The sequence below is a fragment of the Thermobia domestica genome, chromosome 7 (assembly GCF_964235325.1).
Source record: "Thermobia domestica chromosome 7, izTheDome1.hap1.1, whole genome shotgun sequence".
NCBI lineage: Eukaryota > Metazoa > Arthropoda > Insecta > Zygentoma > Lepismatidae > Thermobia > Thermobia domestica.
The window spans coordinates 14,945,333-14,967,163 of NC_137460.1; the positions used below are offsets into that span (position 1 = coordinate 14,945,333).

Sequence of the window (21,831 nt, forward strand, 5' to 3'; positions counted from 1 at the left end):
CATTCGTGGTGGCGACTCAGTCTACACGCAAGGGCCAAACGGTTCAATTGTCATAATGTCACCTACGGTCGATGGAATGGATGATCGATGTACCGGAAGATGGACAAAGTGGAGCGTTACACATTCCTTCTTCTGTTCACAAATATTTGTTTACCTCCTTCCACGCGCGCGCGACCATTAGTGATTAGCGCGTGCGAGCATTTCATTCAGGGGTCCCGTGTTCATTTCGCGGTAGAGGCGCCTGAAACTTAAAAAATCTTTGAATTGAAAGGAAATCTTTAAGTGTTATGTCCCACGGCTATGCCAGCTAGGCTAAAGGATACGGTGATAATGACAAATGAAATGAAATGATGTAATGAAGAACGTCGGAAAAAACCTACACATGGTATTTGTCTGCCACAAAATTCACTTGGCGCAAGCTGGGATTCAAGCAAGGGCACCATGCACCGGAGGTGAACGATCTACCAGTGAGCAATCGCGTCCCTCTCCACTTGAAACTTGATCGCACTATGGTGATTCGCATCACAAATTGTACGTCAAAGTTCTAAATAGCGTCAATGTTGAAAATGGATCCTAAGCACAACCATGAACCAATGTACCAAATTGCTTATTGTTGCAATGCTGCGGTAACAATTTTTAAGTTTTTATGAAAACTAAGTAAAGCTAGCTTGATAGATGCCACTTTTGTATGTGTTATTTCTTATTGTTAACAATTCCTTGTTTTCATACTTTGAGCGGAAATGATAAAAGCGTAAGTTACTAAGTTATATGTGAGAAGCAATGTTATTATAGCTGATATTTTATGTTTACACTATTTGTTAAAATAGTACTTTAAATAGTTTACAACCATATATGAACCAAACGAATTCAGTAATAGATACTTTCAGTGACAGTGATATTACACCCTAACACCCTCCAGACCTATCCTAGCAGGAGTCCCCCAAGGATCCTGCCTATCCCCAACCCTCTACGCCATGTACACGGCTGACATTCCCACAACCCCCAACACAGCGGTAGCAACATTCGCAGACGACACGGCAATCTTTGCCAGCCATGGAAACATCAGATACGCTGAACTATACCTCAGACGACACGCCGAACTTCTCCACCGATGGTCTGAAGAGTGGAAAATCAAAGTCAGCGAACAGAAGACCTCAGTAGTAAACTTCACAAGAAACAGAAGAAGGGTTCACGTCAGGATCACCATGGCTGGAACACCCCTCCAGAACCGAGATGATGCCAAATACCTCGGAATAATACTGGACAGGAAACTTACATTTGCTCACCACATACATTCCATCGCCAAGAAAGCCAGTCAACGCCATCAAGCCTTGCTACCGCTACTCCTCTCCCCATCCCTCACCCTGAAAACCAAACGCCATATATATCAGATGAGCATTCGTCCCATCCTGATGTATGCCCACCCTGCATGGCAACACGCAGCACAAACGCACCTCAGCCAACTACAAGTCATCCAGAACAGAGTAGCCAGGGCTATCACTGGACACTCGAGAGACACTCGCCTCGAGCAAATACATGAAGATTTGGAACTCCCATTTCTACATGACTACAGAATTCACAGATCAGCCAACTTCTGGAGGACAATCAGAGCCTCGCCACACCAACACATAGCCACCATAGGAACGGCCAACCCAAGAAGACGAACTTACAAGATGCCGCACCCCTAAAACGCACAACCACTAAACTGACATAGGAACAGCAAAAGAGGAGCGCGACAGTTGCGTCCTCTCTCACAACAAATACGCACGCAAAACAAACGACAGTCAACAACACAAATGGAAGGCAAGGGCCCAAGCCCGGTACTTAAATCAACCACAAAAACCGCCAAGAAATCTCTGCTCTGCTCTGCTCTGCTCTGATATTACACGTATTACAAAATCAATCATTTATGTCAGTCGTTCAGTCTTATTGCGTATTTGTGTGCTGTGAAGATTGCATTAACCTTGATTAAGTAGTAATTTTCTCATATATCCCTCGTGGCCATGCAGTGTTCTCATAAAGTACGAAGATGCGTTGTAAGATTATTCAAAGCATTTAAAACACGCATAAGTTCAACCTAGGATAACTTTCCCATGCAAATTGGTGGATCTAAACATAGTATTGATATGAAATGAAATCTTTAAGTTTTATGTCCACGGTTATGCCGGTTATGATGAACGTGATGATAATAAATCAATCAAATGGTGGAATGAAGAAAGTGGGAGGAAACGGGAGAACCCCGAGACAAACCATGCACACGTTGTTTGTCTACCACAAAGTTCACTTTGCGCGAGATGGGATCCAACCCGGGACCAAATGTACCAGAGGTGAACGCTCTACCACTGAGCCACCACTGCCCCTAAAGATAGTCTTACGAATTCCTATTTGGTATATACAGGGTTATTACAAATGATTCATCAGGTTTGAAAGTCTTATAACTTCAAATATGATATTTAATACCCACCTATTTGTACTAATCAATAGAAAGAGCATACTTTAAAATTTTGTTTATGTCATTGTAGGTTCCGTTGTGACTCACCAGGTGGCAGGGTGGTAACAGTTTGCTAAATGGCGAATAATCAACAGAAAGCATTTTGCGTGATGGAATATGTGAAGACAGAATCCGTCACCGCCGTGCAGAGTGCGTTCAGAAGACAGTACAACATACAACCAGCAACCCACCAAATCATTTTGCGCTGGTATCGACAGTTTAAGGACACAGGCTGCCTCTGTAAAGGAAAAAGCTCCGGGCGACCATCTGTCTCGGCGGAAACAGGGAGAGCTCGAACATGTATGGGCTGAGCTTGACTATCGCATAGATGTGTGTCGTGTAACACGAGTAGTGCACATAGAACATCTGTAATGATGTGTAAAAACTTGAAAATGTGCTTTTACAAATGACGTGTCAATCATTATTTTGTATGTAATACTTGTGAAATACATTGATACAAAACCCGATTAATTATTTGTAATAACCCTGTATATATTTTATGAACCACTGATTTTAAGTTTCTTGTTCAAATTCCTATGAAAACTTTAACTAAAATGTTCATAAAATATTAAATTTATAAATCATTTCGAACGATTTAAAGATACGCAAAATAAAATTGGAATAATGGAAGTCATCTTGTACAGAAAAAAAGTTTTTGTACTGGTAATCTGGGCCCCTTACAGAAAGAATGAGGTAAAATAAATGATTTTAAAAAGTGAATGCGAATTTTTCTCATAAAAATATTTTATTAATTACAAAACTTGAACCTGAAGAGATGAGATATTACGAGGTGAAAATATAAAATGAACAGTCCATTCATTCATTTGAAAACCATCGAAAAAAAATAACTATGAATCCAACAAAAAGTAAAGTGAAAGACTCACTAAGAAGCCATTTAAATACTTTTATGAGATTTCCTCAGTAATGTCTATTATCAAAATGGATAAACATCATGCCCGCATCCACCGCAGCCGTTGCGTGCCCAAATTTCACAGATAATACATTGTATTCACAGTTCTTGGATATCTGCCGAAAAGTAAATCTTCAAAAAACAAGGAAACTGCTTCATTATCGAGATTATCCACTCTGATTGGTGTTTCTAAGAAAGATTGCTCAGAACCAACATCTGATTTACATGATTCTTGTCTGAATCTTCAAAAAGCTATCTTTTTGTTGTCTAGTTTCTTTTAGTTTGTTCTTTTCTTTCTCACTGAGCTGTTGCCAATTTTTTCCTTGAAATTTCGTTTCCCTTTAGCTGAGTCTTTCTTTACTTTCAGCAGCCAATTGTGTGGAGCTCATACTACAGTCCCCACATATTCTATTGCAATTGGAGCACCTATAGGGAATCTTGGTAACTTGCAAAAGTACCAAGTATATATAGAGAAATGTATTCTTTTAAGCATGCTTTAATCGTAGCCCTATGCTAGGATGAATGTAATAATTAAGAATTGTAATTAAAGGCAAAACACTATCTCACAAAGTTTTTCAGATCAAAAAAACAAAAACCATACGGTCACTTACAAACTATTAGCTACAACTGAATAATAACGCTCATAGGTATAAATGCATTATTTAAATAGCCATTGAAGTTCTCATCATAGGTTCAGGATATTATATGAGAAGAGATTCAGAGCGCTCATAAAATATGAATGGACCATAATACCACATTTACCTATATTAATTACAGTTCCGTATCTCAATCTTCCAAATTAAAAAAATAATCGTGTCTAAAGAACATTTTCCAAAATTCATGGTTTATAATTACTATAATATGTGGCGGCCGAATTGATAGACGATTTGAATCAATTTAACCCAGTTTTCAGGGGCTGAATGTTACGCATTCACAAAATAGTTTCCTGACTAAGGATATATACTATCTATATATATAAAAGAGAACGTACAATTCTTTGTCCGCTCATCACGCTAATACGGCTGAACCAATTTCTTTCATTTTTGGGGGGTTATTAGGATTTGGACCCTAGATGGTTTTTATCATATCACTTTAATTTTTAATTACCAGTGTCTTGAGATAATTGACCATTCAAGTGTCCATAACGTACAAATCCTTTGTTATTAGTTCATCATAGGTAAAAATAAACGTATTTATATGCAACCCGCATGACCGTGTCACTCGGCGGGTTAACATAAATGACAGGCGATATACAGCGGAAAATAGCTTGAATCTTCTGTTTAAAATTTTTTAATTGATTTGCTTATTTTTACAGACACTTTTACAATATGCCAGCACCGGGATGACCGCAGCGAAGCGGGGCGGGTTAACATAAATGACAGGCGATATAATGTTAAGATTTACTGCAATCTTCTATGGTTTTTATCATATCACTTGAAAGCGAAAAAGTAAAAATTATCTAAGTAACAAAGTTTATTGCGTTCCGGGATGACCGCAGCGAAGCGGGGTGAACGCTGCTAGTATTATATAACAATATAAAGTAGATTGTGTTTATGAAGGTCATTCGAAACGCTTGAGAGGTGAATAGGCTATATTGATGGAGTCAGGAAGCAATCCAGTGAACAATTCCCAGAATCCCTTAGTTCCAGAGAAGTATGTTTGCCGAACCATACATAGGTCATTAAATTTCAAGGTCAATAGCCAAAAAGAATATTAGTCATCGACCTGAAATGACATAATAGCATCTTAGATTTGAAATGAAAATGAAATGAAATCTTGTGAGTTTTACGTCCCACAGTTATGTTGGCTAGGTTAAAGAGACGGTGATGATGAGAAAAGAATGAGATGATCTAATGAAGAAAGTGAGAGGAAACGGGAGAAACCCGAGCAAACCCGTGCACATGGTGTTTTGTTCAACACAAAGTTCACTTGGCGGAGCAATGTTTGAACCCGGGATCCCATGCACCATGTTCGATTTGTTATCTGCTCTATCGAGAAATAAAATATCTGTTATCTTTAAGTGGTGGCAGAAACGATATTCCGTTACGAGAGCAATGTCCGATTCACGACGTATGGAGCGACGTCGCAGTAAGTACAAAAAAATCGTTCACTTAACACAGATATCCAACCCAAAATCAAGGTGGCGAAATAAATTTGGTGTGTTGTGCATTGTTGCGTACCTACAACAAGAAATGAATAAAATAAAATGAAATCAATTCTTGAGTTTGAAGTGGGTGGGATCATAGTGGATATATGGTACAGTGCTTACCTCTGGTGCAAAGGTCCATGGTTCTATCCCCGCCAAGTCTTTGTGGTTGACAACATCGTGCCCGTGGGTTTTCTCGGGGTACTCCTGTTTCCTTCCACAGTCTCATTCCACCAATTCTTTCATCATAATTTCCTTGCTTTAATAATATGACTCCCTTCGTCTAACGAGCATCAACATAGGACGTTAAATTGAGAGAAAGATTTTTCAATTTAATGGTCGATGATCATATTGTCACAGATACACATATAAATATATCACCAAACACTAAATGGCATTTGGGGTACGCGGTTTCTCAGTGGTAGATCGCTCACCTCTGGTGCATGGGATCCATGGTTCGATCCCAGCTATCACCAAGTGAACTTTGTGGTGGACAAACACCGTGAGCGTGGATTTTCTCGGGGTTCTTCCGTTTCCTCCCACTTTCTTCATTTCACCCTTCATCTCATCATTACAGTCTCCTTTAGCATAACCAGCCTAACCATGGGACGTAAAACTTAAAGATTTCATTTCTAACATGGCACATCATCTTTCTTCAGATCACTAACTTAGATTTACATTGATTCCTCCGCGGTCACATGTGGCATCGGTGAAGGAAACAGATCGTATACTATAGTCAGCCAATTAATCGTTGATCCAAATCATATCCCTTCATTCGGGTGAGGTAGGAGTAGACCCTATTTATCTTTAATTTTACGCTTGACCGTTCATACAGGATCTAAGTATGTATAGCACATTTTTTTTAAAAAAAAAAAAAAAAAAAAAGATGATTATGTCTTTTTGTCTTTCTTTCTACGGTTTATCGGGTGTTTTCAGTGTAAAACATGGACTACACCTGTCGCGTGTGGATATATATAGAAGGTTGATTTGAAGTTTATCGTACTTTTCGGCACCGAGACTATATGAGATGTGAACTACAGCTTAAAGTGAGCTCTGAACTCCCACTAGAAATTGCAGTCGGTTCTTCTGAAATCTAAGATGCGTAAAATAACCATTAAAGCCACGAGAAAGGTCTAGATGTCAGATAGTTTAGTCTCACTTTTCGTACAATATTTAAGAATTACTAACCGTAATAGGCGTATATATGGAATGAATTCCACTATAATTAATAAAATTTAGTTTCATAGATGGTACGCTTAAATGATTTATTTATTATTGTTAGTAATTCGCATTGATACTCTGAGCAGAAACAATGAACATATTTTTAACGTACCTGTAGTTTCAAGAAGATAGCAGAGCCATTAAAGCTGGTATATTATTTATATGCGTATGCAATTAGATATGTAAATGGTTCACAAGCACAGATTAAGCAAGCGAAGTCGATAATAAGTAAACTCCAAGTTAAGCTTGCCTCAAATGAGAGTTATGGTGATACTCCGTTCCTTTAGGTAATCGAAAGATATAGTTTCATGTTTATAAAATAATTGGTGTGAAGGATGAACTGACTTTGCCATCATGGAAAACTATCAATTTTCATTTATATGTACTCTGCTTAAATAATATCCAAATGTCTTGTGGTGTACAAACACCGTGTGCGTGGGATTTCTCGGGATTCTCCCACTTTCTTCATTCCACCATGTCATTCATTTCTCATAATCACCATCTCCTTTAGCCTAGCTGGCATAATAGTGGGACGTAAAACTCAAAAATTTCATTTCATTTTCTTAGTTGGATGGAAGATGAACCCTTTTGCTGCAATTTGTTAAAATATTCAGAAATGCAGAAGAGTTGTGGCTGAGATAACTTCTTCATGCTAGTTAGAATTAGTAGTTTCATCCTCTAAAGTTACCTAAATCATATCAAAAGTAAATTTTCCCAAATCCATGGTGTATTATAACTATGATAGACTGAAGCCAAATCGACGTTCGGTGTTAGCCAATACCTGCCATTTTTTTGAAAGGGTGAATGTTACGCCTTCACAAGATTCTTATCCCAAATTGAATGTACAATATATCTATCTATTAAAATGCTACAATAGCAATTAAAAGCGCCCGAGCTCCAACCTATAACTTTGGCTTTCAAATCTTTCATTTCGTTTATGTGCGATTTCACGTTTAACAGAGACAAACATTTTAAGTACGAGTACTTTAAATAAATGAGTTAACTAGATATTTTTCATAAAGTTTATGATATAAAATTATTGTTCAAAGCCTTTGTATTTTAATGAGCCTTCTCTAAAATCAATGCACGTGAATAGTGCTTTCATCTTCTGAGTTCTTTTAAAATATATGTTGTGGACGTTTTATATGTTTGTGGTCAATCCTTTAGACGACGAGATCTCGGAAACTAAAGGCTCTAGAAAGACGACGTTTTCACTGATCGATTGGAAATTTTGCGTAGATTGTCCAGTTTTAATAGAATATATATATATATATATATATATATATATATATATATATATATATATATATATATATATATATATATATATATATATAAACGTGGCCATTATTTCTTAATTACATTTTTTAGGGTTCAGTGGAAGCGTTGATTTAAAAAAAATAAAGCATCATATCCTACGCGTTATACATTCCAACACCACACTGTTGTATATAGGAGTTACATATGTCTCAGGCGTTTGTTTCATGATCAAATAATAATGAAAAAGGAACGATAACCATTTCTCCAGTTTAAGCAGTAAGATGAATCTTTATTTTTGGAATGTATTGCCCAATGAACACCATATATAACTGTCATTATAATTAATTGTGTATGTCAAGTATTTGCTTATTGCATACTGCATGCAAGAAGAAAGAAAACACTGGTAATGCATGAATTAAAAACTCCAACCGGAAATAGGTTCAAATCTTGCAAACGGTGCGAGATATTGAGAAAAAATAATCGATAAAATCCCCCCTTTATGATACGCTTGCCGATTTTTTTTTCAAGACGACTCTCACTTGTGTGTGTAAAGGGACATGCACAAATGTGAGAAATGAGAAGGATATTTATGCTCATATGCGAATGATACGCTGTGTAGAGAGTGTAGGCTCAGCTAGTAAGGGTATAAAATGCAGTGTATTTCTCAAGGTTATTTACAGCGTTTAGATGTAAATCTACTCATAGAAACAAGGGGAAACGTCAAGTAATCATCTTGTTCCATACGCCTAGTTTCAGAGTTACAAGCTGCCGAGCAGGTGGGAAGAAGTGTGGAAGTGAGCATTTCAAACTATTATACACTGAGCTGACGGGAAATGTTATCGTCTTAGACTTGTAGATTGCTCTAATGGCATATGGAAAGAGAGTTTCGGGGTTTAAACTCTTGAGGAAGTTATATTGTAAAAGTAAACATTTACTATATTACGATATGATTACAAATACTTGTAAATATATTGTTATGTATACAAATACTTGGTAGGTTTGAACTTTCCTGACGAACCATAGGTATACTCTATCTTAAAAAATGTATATTTCAGAATCTTTTAGTGGCTACACATGAAATTTTTCAAATAGGAAGTGAAAAATTCCCTGAAACTTTCCTCAATTCAAAAGGTATGAAATGACATCCTAGCAAGTAATGTAACAATTCGTTGACTGAATTTCGATATCTCAACCAGAATCAAGATAGCGAAAGATTTGTTGTGAGTTGTGCGTAGGCCTAGTTGTATTATTACAGCAGGAAATGAGTGTAGCGGATACAATGAAATCATAGATGGTGCTAAAGTATGGCGTCTGTAGTTGATTGCCCTCCTGTGAAACACCCTTCCCCACCTAACCATATATCCTGACGGAATTAGAATAATGTATGCAATATCCTAAATTTCAAAATAAAAAAAAAATTAAACTTTCAATTGTAATCATACGTTTCAAAGTCTCTAGTGTAGATGTATATATCTAATACACAGGATTTTGAGTCACAGGTAATATATTTGCTAAATTGTTTTTTGGAAAGATGTTCCAGTGATTAGTGGCAAATAATACAGGTTGTTAATACATCAACAGCTACGTTTACCATGCTAGCTGGGCTGCAACCAACAATACTAGGTACGTATTGAAAGAAGACTGTGGCACTGTTCTTACTTCGGTGCTCTTTAGCTTTTTCCCCTAGTTATTTATTAATATCGCGGTGCTATTTTCACAGCACTGAACACCATCCCTCGGTCAAACTGGCCCGCAAATATATTTTTTTTCATGAACGTGATTTGTTATTTTCCTTTAATTCTATGTATAAGAAGATAATTTTAGTTGGACATCAAATTTGAATTAACTTTGAACATATCTTTGTTAATTTAGTTACAAAGATATGTTACTTAATTTACTTATTTAGGTTACCAGACCCATTCTGCAGCTCAAGTCGATAGTACGAAGTGGATTTTTTTTTTGTTATAAAAATGCAAATCCATACACTTACAGTAGATCTAAGATTTTCGAGTTAATATGGCCCCTACCTAATACTGGATAATCGGACCTCTGATAATACAAATTTTATGCAAAATGCCTTGCTGTACTATACGTCTAGTAGCAAAGGCGTGAGATACAGTATAATAACTAGATAGAACTATATAATTGATGTACAGCAAGTACAATCGTTCAGGATCAGATGATCGTGCGCTAACTGCACTTCAATTGTTCATAGTCCAGGTACTGATTGGTCGAGACACATGAAACAAGAAGAAAACACGCAAACATAGAACAACTATTCAGAAAATTTATTATGTAATCAGATTCAGCGAGTTGTCGAATCATAAGGGACAAGAAATATTGAACAACAGTTCCCCAAATATAGATCTTATTTTCTTATGGCCCACATTACATGGCTGTCGTTTAGCTATAGAATTAAACAGCGCAATCCGTTAACTACAATTCGTGCATCTTCTCAGATGTGAAACACAAAACACAAAATATAAAACAAAGTTTCTTCACACATTCTTTCTTCAATTCACAAATATTCTTTTACTTCCTGCCTCGTTGGCCTAGTTACCTATTGCGAGCGCGTATTTGATTCAAGAGTGTCCCGTTCAATTCTCGTTGGGAGACACTTGAAACTTCAAAGTATTATGGTGATTCGCATCATAACTTAATATCAACGTCTTATATAGCACTGACCTTAAAAAGGGCCCTAAACCACGAACAAGAACCAATCAATCCGTGTAACTATATTCCATTGTTGTCGCAATGTTGTGATAACAACTTCTTCGTTTTTATGAAATCAAAGTATGGATACTGGAAGTGAAATCTTTAAGTTTTACGTACCACGGTTATGCCGGTTAGGCTAAAGGAGACGGTGATGATGAGAGATGAGTGAAATGGTGGAATGAAGAAAGTGGGAGGAAACGGGACAACCCCGAGAAAACCCACAAGGACGGTATTTGTCCGCCACAAAGTCCACACGGCGCGAGCTGGGATCGAACCAGGCACCCCAAGCACCAGAGGTAACGTTCTACCACTGAGCCACCGCGCCCCCTATGGATACTGGAGTTTGTAAGCGAAATTATTATTTGTTGGCTTTTGGTCCTATTTCTGCGGTTCCAGTGGGATTTCGGTGCAAAATACAGGGGGCATCTCTCGCGTGCAGATCGATAGTTTACTCTCGCCTTTTGTACACTCTGCATCTAAAAAAATGTGACAGCTAACTCTTTGCAGCTAGGCTACCCAATATACACCCTCTCATCCCATAATCGTGTCTGGTAAAGAGACCCTCTCTCTCCTTATTTCCTACCATACTCCTCTCATTCTCTCTCCTCCCATACTAAAATCAGCAAACAGCCTCAGGGCAATTCTAGTTTGAAACTACACATGCATTAGTGTCGTTAAAACGAAATAATAAAACCAGACGAAACAAGATTCATAAGTTGATGTAGGGAGAAACTTAAACACTCACAATGAAAAATTGAAACCAACCGATGTCTATTACATAGACGTTCAGAAATGGGACACACACAGAGAGAGAGACAGAGAGAGAAGGGGAGGGAAGAAGGAAAAAGGGAGAACAGATAAAAATGTAGAATTTAAACGTACTAAGGAAAGAACCTAACATTGTAAAGTTCCGATTCCAGAAATCCAAAAGTAATATAGAAAATTCTTCAGGACTATTCGAATATATAGAGAGTGATTGAAACATTGAGTATGCTATTTTTTTTATTTTTTTTTTTTTTTTTTATTTTTTGAAAATGACTTAATGAAAGTTTCAAGCATCCTCTATATATTTGAATAACACATAGAGGACGCCAGTTCAAATGCCTGGCGATTATCCAAGGAATGGAACAGGTGATAATCGGACGATGCAATGTCCGGGTAGTAAGGCGGATGCAACAATATTTCCCATCCAAGGCGTAAATGGTGTCCCCGATCATCCTATCCACTTGGGGCTTAGCCTTGTCCTGTAACAGGAGAACCCTTTTGCGATTCAGAAGTGCTGGCTCCTGAGTTTTGAGTTTTTCTTGAACACTTCTCAACTGCTGATAGAACACAGTTGTATTGATGATCTGACCAGCTGGTAGCAGTTCCCGATGCTCGATGCAGCAAGCAGTCCACCAAAAACACAGGAGAACCTTCTTCGGCTGTTTTGGAACCGGTTCATGGAATGCTAACCAATGATGACGGGGACGTGGGACTTCATACAGGACTCTTTTCTCATCATATGTCAATACCCTGTCCAGATATGGACCCTTTCTCAGACGAGACAGTAAAGAAACACAGGTTTCTGCTCACGTTGTCTTCTGGGAAACATATCGACCCAACTTGTAGTGCTTCCCAAGTTGATGGAGATGCTGCCAAATGGCTTCTAGATTCACACTGAATTGTAGTCACAGTTCCTCCATGTCTGGCCAGTGTTCACCTCAATTTCTACCTGAAGATAATTTTGTACATGTGTTGGATTTCCTGCACGCTGTGCGTCTTCGAGTGTTTCGTTACCGTCCTTAAACTGGTTAAACCAGCGCTGCATTGTCCGTGTAGTCATGACACACTCGCCAAATGCATGGCATATCTTCCGGCCCGCTGCAGCGAAGTTTGACCACAGTTTGAACTCCTACAGCATACGCGCGCTTATGACGCTCTGTGGAGGTCAAATGTTCAGTCTGTCCTTAAGCAAGTTCACGGTGTAATTGAACTGCCAGAACCAGGTAGTATGTTGGATACACCCACATCAACAACTGCCCTTCGCCTTATCTCCGTTCGCATTCAACTCACGGTGTGAGGCCCAATTGAATACAGACCTCCACAAAGAGCGACAGAACTTTCTTGCTTAGTTTTATAGAAGGAGTGGGAAAATATGAGAAAATGTGCACAGAAGTGAAATTTATGGAACATTAGAGGAAACAAGAGGGTATTACGATGTTAGTAGAAAATAAAAATGACAAGATAGTCAGAGTGAGAAGTGAAGTGTTAAGGAGATGGAAAGAATATATCGTGGACTTCTATGAGAATAGGGATAAACTGTGTGGCCTAAATGTTGAACTAGAAAATGAAGTACGCGAGTATGATAAAGGGTTTAGTATTCTTCAGGATTATTTGAAGAATCTATTTAGTGATTTGGAATGGAAAGACAAACAACCAATCGAATTCATTAATTATATGGGAGACAAGGATAAGAAAAAACGATCCTTTTCTGCAATGAAATATATGGAACAGGAGTATCCGAAAGACATCCTGAAGATGATGACGATATCAGTGACTAAGAAATCGAACCCAGAGAGTTGCGAGGAGTATAGAACTATTAGTCTTAAGTTTCATGCGGGAAACATTTTGCTTCGAATTCTGAACAGATAATTACATTTAAGAAAAATTTTTTAAAAAGATGAGGAGAAACTGTTCGGTTTCAGGAAAGGTAAGGGTACAAAAGATGCAATTGGATTATTAAGGGTAATCAGTGAATTGTTTATAGAAAAAGGGAAAGGCGTATATTTGATATTTATTGATCTAGAAAGGGCTTTTGACCGGTTGAAATAATGTTGAAAGTTCTAGAAATAAAAGGTTCGCTTCGAATTGAAATATCGAAGACTCATAAAAGACTCGTAAAAAAACTTCTATATGAAGCAACAAGAAGTGCTAGAATAGGGAAAGAAAAGATACAGAAGTGTGCAATTAGAAAGGGAATTCGAAGGACAGTATAATGTATCTCGCTAATATTATTTAATAGTATCTAGAAAACATGCTGAAAAGGAGCCTACATAATCCGTAGGAGGTAAAATGATTGGGTGTATACGGTTTGCAGATGATATCGCACTTGTTGCAGAAGCAAAAAAAAAAAAAAAAAAAAAAAAAAAAAAAAAGAAAGAAAGAAAAAGAAAAAGACAAAAGAGAAAAGAAAATCAATAAGATGTTAGAAAACGAGAAAAGACTGTGAAGAATATGGGATGAAAATAAACATTAGAAAGTCAAAAGCTCAAAAGATATGGGGTTGGAACTAAGCAGTCGGTGTCAAATACAGGAGTAGAAAGGGAGAAAATAGAACAGGTGGCTAGTTACTGATACTTAGGCACTATTACCACTGATTATATGAAGTGCGAAAGTGAAATAAAAGTAAGAATATGAATGGTGAAAGAAGCATTTAGCAGGAAAGACGAAAAGGCTATTTTTGTGGACCTTGAATAAAGATTTCAGAAGAAGACTCATAAAATTTCATAAGATTTCAGAATAAGACTCACTTCGTGTGTAGTATGGTACCGTATGGGACAGAAACATGGACATGACGCAAAAATGATGAAACACTTGTGGAAGTTTTCGAAATGTATGTGTGGAGAAGAACGGGGAGCATTAGCTGAGTCGAACGGAAAGCAAATGAGAGGGGATGTTAGAAATGGTGGAGGAGAAAAAAGAATTTTATATCCTATTAAGGAGAAGAGTAGATACTGGTTGGGACATTGGCTAAGAACAAACGATATCATGAGAGACGTGTTAGAGGGTATGATGGCAAAAAAGATTAGGGAGGGGGAGAGTATACTATCAAAATAGGAAAATCGTATATGAACACGAAGAAGTTAGTAGAAGACCGGAGAGCATGGAAGCAGTCGTTCTTTCAGAAGAAATGTTCCAGGGGGCAAACTTATTATTCCGGGAGGTGGGCACTGCTGGTACTATTCTATTTATTATTATATTAAAGACGTATTATTTTGGTCTTCTCCGGGGGGCAGTCTTAGAGCTCCGCGGGCCAGTGTCTCCCCAAAAAACATGTCTGGAAGAAGCACTGCATGGAAGCTTCTCAGTCGCAGCCAGTGGCGTATTTACGATTTTGTTTCGTGGGGGCTTTGCTAACTATCGGAGACAGCTTTTCCTGAAAATGTGAAAATTCTGCAAGATATTCAATATATTTTACTATAGTAAGTAAGATTTCGGGGGAGCTTAAGCCCGGGAGCCTCCCCCCGTAAATACGCCACTGGTCGCAGCAAATGACTTGCCCATAATTTCAGAATAGGCTATGATGATGATTGACGGGAATGAGTTCCACTTTTATTTATAAAGGTTGTTCATAGATACCACTTGTAAATAACTTAGTTCTTATTGTTACCATTCCTTAGTTTTTACACTCTGAGCGGAAATGATACAAGTGTTTGTTATTCAGTGTTATGCTAGTGGTAGTGTTATCGAAGCTGGTATTTTATGTTTATGTGTTTAAATTAAAATGGTACCTAACTTGTTCACACCCATATCTAAGTCAAACGAATAGGGTTATAAAAGTTTTCAGTGTTCCTTCATTTGCAAATCCTTTCAGATATATCCACTGAATTGTTTTAAAATGTGTTACTTAATATAGGGCTAATATAATTTTATCATATCCCCTTGCCAGAGACCCACTTATAATTCCTCGTTTGTAATAAGCTTGTGTGGAATTCTAAATATACCTATTGCGAAGATCTCACGATATCCATCTATTTCTATAATAGTAGAATCCATTTCTTGTATATAGTTGATACAGTAAAAGTTACAATATTCCTTACGATGAAAGTGCTGGCTCAAGATGGATATTAAATCCTTTCATGGAAGAGACCATCAAAGTTCCTGATCTAAGACCACAAATTCTTCACAAATTAATAGAATTATCATACGACAAGTCCTTGCAACTGGTTTTCTGTAACGAAGACTTGGACAAGTTCTGACTGAAGAGGAGAGAAGAATATCCTGGTTTGCTATCTGCTGCTTGAAAAGCAATAATTTCATTTGCTACAATGTACTGGGGCAAGTGTTTTTTCTTCCATAGTAAGCATTAAAACAAAGACAAAAAATCGCTTGTCGGTTAAAAATAACTTGATAATGTGTGTCACGAAGACTGAACCGGACATTACCACACTAGTGATATCACACCATACTCAAGTATCTCATTAGCTTTTAATTTTATTTGTATTTCAATATGGAGGTTTTGTTGGATTTGTATTTTTCTAGTATTTCAATGTGCAGTTGTCATTAGTTTCATATCGTATCTGTTCTATTTAAATATATTTTCAAATAACTTTGCACCTGCTGAAAATGTTTAGTAGATTAATTTTGTTTTGTTTTTAACAGTATGTATAAAAATAAAAATATGCCTATCACAACAAAGTTCAAAATAATATTTAAAAATATTTTCCGGTATTACATTCCAATTATATATTTATCTCTTCCGCTTATCTTTGCGACTCTTAGGTTGAGAAATCCTACTCTATCTATGTTGACGGTATTTCTATTAGACTTGAATCTATTCTCGCGTTTTTACATGCAATACAAATAAGTTCTCTTATTAGATTAGTAGTTTCTATTGCTAGTTCTGTTATTGGACTTCGTAAAGTATGAATAACATCTAATCCAGACTGTTCTTCCTTTTTTTTATCATAGATTTCTTTTTGTTCATTCTTCCAATTGTTAAAACCAATACGGAATGATGTCAAATTAATATTCTATTCAATGTGTTTCTCATCCATTTATTACGAAGAAAATGTTTTAACGTTAAATGTTTGAAAAGTTGAATGTTAAACTTCTGGATGTTGAACGTTAAGCTCTTATAATTTGAATGTTCGTTGTTGACGATTCTAGGTTAAATGTTAACGTTTGTATGCTGAAGTGTAGACATGTTGGACCTTATGCAGAGTCGTTCTCACACGTGATTAGTGCTATACTAAAGAGTTCGACTAACATATGCTCCCTGCAGTAGTGAGGTCTTTAGTATGACTCTAATAATACTTCATAACGACTCTGCATAAGGCAGTTAATGTTCATCTAAAATTTTATGGAAACTATCCATAACAGTCAAAAATGTCTAAAGTAGTTCTGTACTATGTCTAGAGTAGTTTTGTATGTTTTTAGATGATCTTTAATTTGTTTGTATATTTCTAATCGTTATTCTAATTATCGGAAGCGGGAGCACGGTGGATCAGTGATAAAGTACTTACTTCTGGTGCGTGAAGTCCCTCGTTTGATTCCCGGCATCGTGGTCGTAGGTTTTCTTAGGGTACTACCATTTCCTCCCACTCTTTCATTCCACCAATTCTTCCATCATCAGTCACTTGCTTTAATCATCGTCTCTCTTAGTCTAATGGGCATAATCGTGCGACGTTAAACTCAAAGATTTCATTTAATGTCATTGCATTTGAAATATCCAAAGCTAAGATTGAGTTTTTAATTCTTTATGTTTAAATTTCTGGTTTATTTATTCATATAAAGGTTTAATATTCAAAGAATTCATTTGACATCATTCTGTATTGGCTTTAACAATTGGAAGAATGAAACATTGGAAGAAATCTGTGACAAAAATAAAGGAAAAACAGTCTGGATTAGATATTATTCATACTTTACGAAGTCCAATTACAGAACCAGCAATAGAAACTACTAACACAGTTAACTTATCTGTGTTGCGTGTAAAAACGCGAGAAAAGATTCAAGTCTATTAGAAAAACCTTCAACGTAGATAGAGCAGGATTTCTCAACCCAAGGATCGAAAAGATAAGCGGAAGAGATAAATATATAATTAGAATGTAATACCGGAAAATATTTTTAAATATAAATTTGAATTTTGTTCTGATAGGCATATTTTTATTTTTATACATACCGTTAAAAACAACGCAAAATAGATCTACTAAACATTTTCAACAGGTAAATATATCAAATACAAAAATACAAGAGGGATTTTGAATTGTTTTCTTTTCAAAAAAAAATCTTCATATTGTTTAAAAAATCATATTTGATAAAAAAACTTAGACTTCTTCTGACATATATGTTGATAATAGTAAAATAACTGTAGTTACAAATCTGACTTCTTTTTAGAACGTGCTGATTCAATTAGATGATCATGGATGTTGGTAAAAGAACTTTCTAATGGAAGATCTTTTGATCTCTTTAATTGTTTCATCTACAATGCCACTAATTAATTTTTTTTTTAAAAAAACGTAATGCATACGTTATATTTTTGTTGATTAATCAGTGGTTTTGTAGTTCATGAATGAAGGAGAAAACATTAATAGTGTGGACATTGGAAGAGGGGTTTGGCCACAATATATTATGTCGCCACAATTCTTTAACATTTACACTCCCTATTTGTTTAATTAAGCATTCATGTTAATTGGGAAATTCAAGATAGGAGGACAGATCATTAGCAAGATTAGATATGCGGATGATACTGTTATCATAGCTAGAACCGAAGAAGAACTACAGGATATGGTTGACAAAATAATTGATACTGGTAAACAATATGGAATGGAAATCAACATCGAAAAACCGAAAGTAATGCAAATATCCCGTAGAAAGGCACACTTACGGTGTGTCGTACACCTGACTACTGCCATATCTTTCTTAGTGCTACGGAATAAGGAATGAGAAGAAGAAGAAAAATCATGGACCAGTTACATCACTAAGAAAGATGGTACGAACAAAGAAAATAAGGAAATTCGCCTGCTTCTTGACACAAAGCTGGCGTTGGAATACCTGTGACATTTAGAAAAAAATCTGAACACATATGATTACTAATCGTATCTTAGTAGAAGTGGACAAATTTTATATATTTCTACCTTTTATTACTGCTTCCAACTTACAGTAACAAATAATATAACAACGAACAGTTCGACGTAAAGGACAGCCACCAGAGATAGTTTAACAGGAATTTTAAATTGACGTAAACTTCGTTCGTAGGTAATTACATATGAATAACGTCGTTGATTGCTGCAAACCGTAACCAATTCCAATTTCCTAGGCTGAAGAATTCTATTTAGTTCGACGAAGACAAATAGCGTAATAAACACAGTTTATTATCACTTATTCTATGTATAAACGTTACTGTTATCAAATAGCAATGAGATAGAAATGATAGATTATGATTTCTTGCACTGATAGACGTATATGTATGAACTACAGATACATCTTTCTAGGGCACGCATTAGGCCAATACCGGATGGACTGCATATAATATAGTTTCACCAAGAATACAGTGACAGTGTGGTACTTTTCAAAAGTATAAACTTCAATATGACCGGCTGAGTTGATAGCGCCTCCCCAAATTGCATAACATTTCCACTCTTATAAGCCTAACTGCAACCAAGTACGACAAAAGGTTATATAGCTCCTAATAAACTATGACCTCTGTCATTTTATTTAAGTAGCGGCAGTAACATCACATTGATAGTGAAATGACTCATTGGAGGTGCTATATATAGCCAACTAAATATAATATTCAATAGCATAGTATTTAACAAGCTCAAGTATTAAGGTATAATATATGCAACTAGAGATGCCTACCGTCAATGACGTGCCTGACCTAAGCAGTATTCGTTAGTAACAATTCTACAATCTATTCGTATATTCTACAGATTTAAACTCACATAAAGACATGTAATGTGCAAGAGCATGAACGAACATTAACAAAGTGAATCCGTAGACTTTGTTGGACATGGTTTGCATTTATCTAATGAAGACAAGAATATGATTACTCATGGTGACATTCATTATAATGAGACATAATACTTGAGACGTACACTGAGATCATTCGATACGAGTATATATAACATAAGAAAGACAATGTAGCATATTGCCATGCTAGTGCGAGACGGAGCCTAACCACAATGGAGCTTATTCACCTTTAGAACGACATGGTACTCTCTAAGTACCCACAGGAAGGACAATTATTACAAGACATAATTTTATTGCTGATATAATAATTACAAGTTTACGACACTCAGTTGGTGTATGACTATCGTTACTATTCACGTTAAATAGTCACTTGTACTTAACTTCTCTTCACATAAAGAAACTGATTTCTATTTCACTAACACAACATGTGTAAACGTGCATATTGCTTTCCATAGACCAACTACTTTTGCAATGATGTTTATAACTCGGTGCAGATATTAATAAATTTCACCAATGAAGGAGATTCCTTCCCTTAGCAATTAAAGTAAACGATTTTACTTGACAAAGTTCCTTTAGTTCAAGGTTGGGTACCACAGAATCTATATTTCCATGTTGATCATTAGGAAGCAGACCTGTAGCCAGCCCAAAAATGCAGGAGAGGATGGCCGAAGTTAAAGTGGCCCCGATCCAACCATATTATAGTTCATCACCATATTATAGTTCATTTGCCAGTCTACCGTGAAAATTTTTATGCGGCCAGCCAAAATTTAGGGGGGACCCGGTCCCCCTAGACCCCCTGGATACGGGCCTGTTAGGAAGTTAATAAACATTGTAATAATTCTGTTTCTCCAAGTCCACTACGTTTACAGAAAATAAACCATTTCGTTTTAAAAGATAAACTTCGAAAATCACAGTAAATACTACTAATTGCAGTGTGATGAGTCGTATTATTATCAACAACGTTTAACAAGATTCAACAGGCTGCTGGCCATGTTTTAGTACGTACCGGAAGTATGCCTCCGCGCCGGCTAATCTTTCTACACTTCTGATTGGTTGATTCAAACAACTACGTATAGATAAAAGAAAATTAACTAAACGCTATGAATTTATGGGCAAACAATATTGAAAAATGACTATTATAGCTGAAATAATAATATGCCAATCTTTATATATATATCAAAAGACGAAAATATTACTATAAAAGTCTTTTACGTAGAAAGGACATGCACGCCATCGCACAACAGAAGGAAGAAATAGTTACACAGACGCCTGAGCGAGGCGTGCCCGTTTGTCGTCCATTTTGAGTCCTTCAAAGTGGACAAGAACCAGAAAACTCTCTTTGTAAAGTTATGTAACGGACAAACAGGAACGTTACAACGCATCAAAGTAGAACGAAGAGAACGTCAAGAGTTCGGCCATTTTAAGTATCTGGGGAGTATTTTGACGAGAGACGCTCAAAGCATAAAAAGAGATTGGGTCAAGAATAGAGAGAGCCAAAGACTCATTTAACAACTAAAGATCACTCTTTGCTAGCTTTCTTAATATTGTAATAAGGAACCAGTTTGTCAAATGCAATATATAAAGCATTGGACTGTATGGTTCAGAGACTTGCCCATTACGGAAGTTAGAGAAGAAATATCTAGAGAGCTTCGAAATATGGTGTTGGAATGAAATGAAGAAGATAAAATGAACCGAGAGAGCAACAAACGAATATGTTTTAAAACGGATAGGAGAGAAGAGGACACTTCCAACTAACATCCTTCGTAGGTAGGCCAATTGGATTGGACACATCTTGCAAACAAACTATCTTCTTCACATCGCTATACAAGGAAAGATGGAAGAAAAATGAGGAATAGGAAGAAGAAGAATTCAACTGATGGATGATTTGAGAAACGGACGAAAATATTGGGAGTAGAAAAGAGGAAGCTGAAGGTTGAGAAACGTAGATGAAACATTTCCAAGCTCAAATTTAAAATATAAAAAAACTCATTATTCACCGATCCTGCAAAAGGCAGAATATTTAATAATAATAATAATTATTATTATTGTAGATCTGACTAAGCTATTCATACAGGCAGTTTAGTACATAATTGTCTGGTGTGAAGATTGTATCTACATTGCGACACCATGATTCTGCGTTCCCTCCAAAAATGCAAGACAATGCCATCATCTGACAAGCTTATGGCCACGATTTTTTGGGGATAGTAAGGGCACACTGTTTATTGATCATTTCCACGACTAAACGACAATTAGGGGTGACTAATATTCAAAATTCAGTACAAAAGTTAGGGAGGCAATCAAGGAGAAACACAGAGGGATGTTACACGGATGTTACAGGAAAATACTGCTGCTGCAAGACGAAGCTCATGCTCACAGAAGACACCTTACCGCCTCCGCTATTGCTGATGCCGGATT

At 36.6% G+C, this 21,831-nt stretch overlaps 1 protein-coding gene across 1 annotated transcript in view; it reads right to left on the reverse strand.

The window, feature by feature from the left end:
* The window catches only part of LOC145689862 (discoidin domain-containing receptor 2-like), a 581,986-nt gene that overhangs the window by 110,079 nt on the left and 450,076 nt on the right, over window positions 1–21,831 (reverse strand). The window lies entirely within an intron of this gene.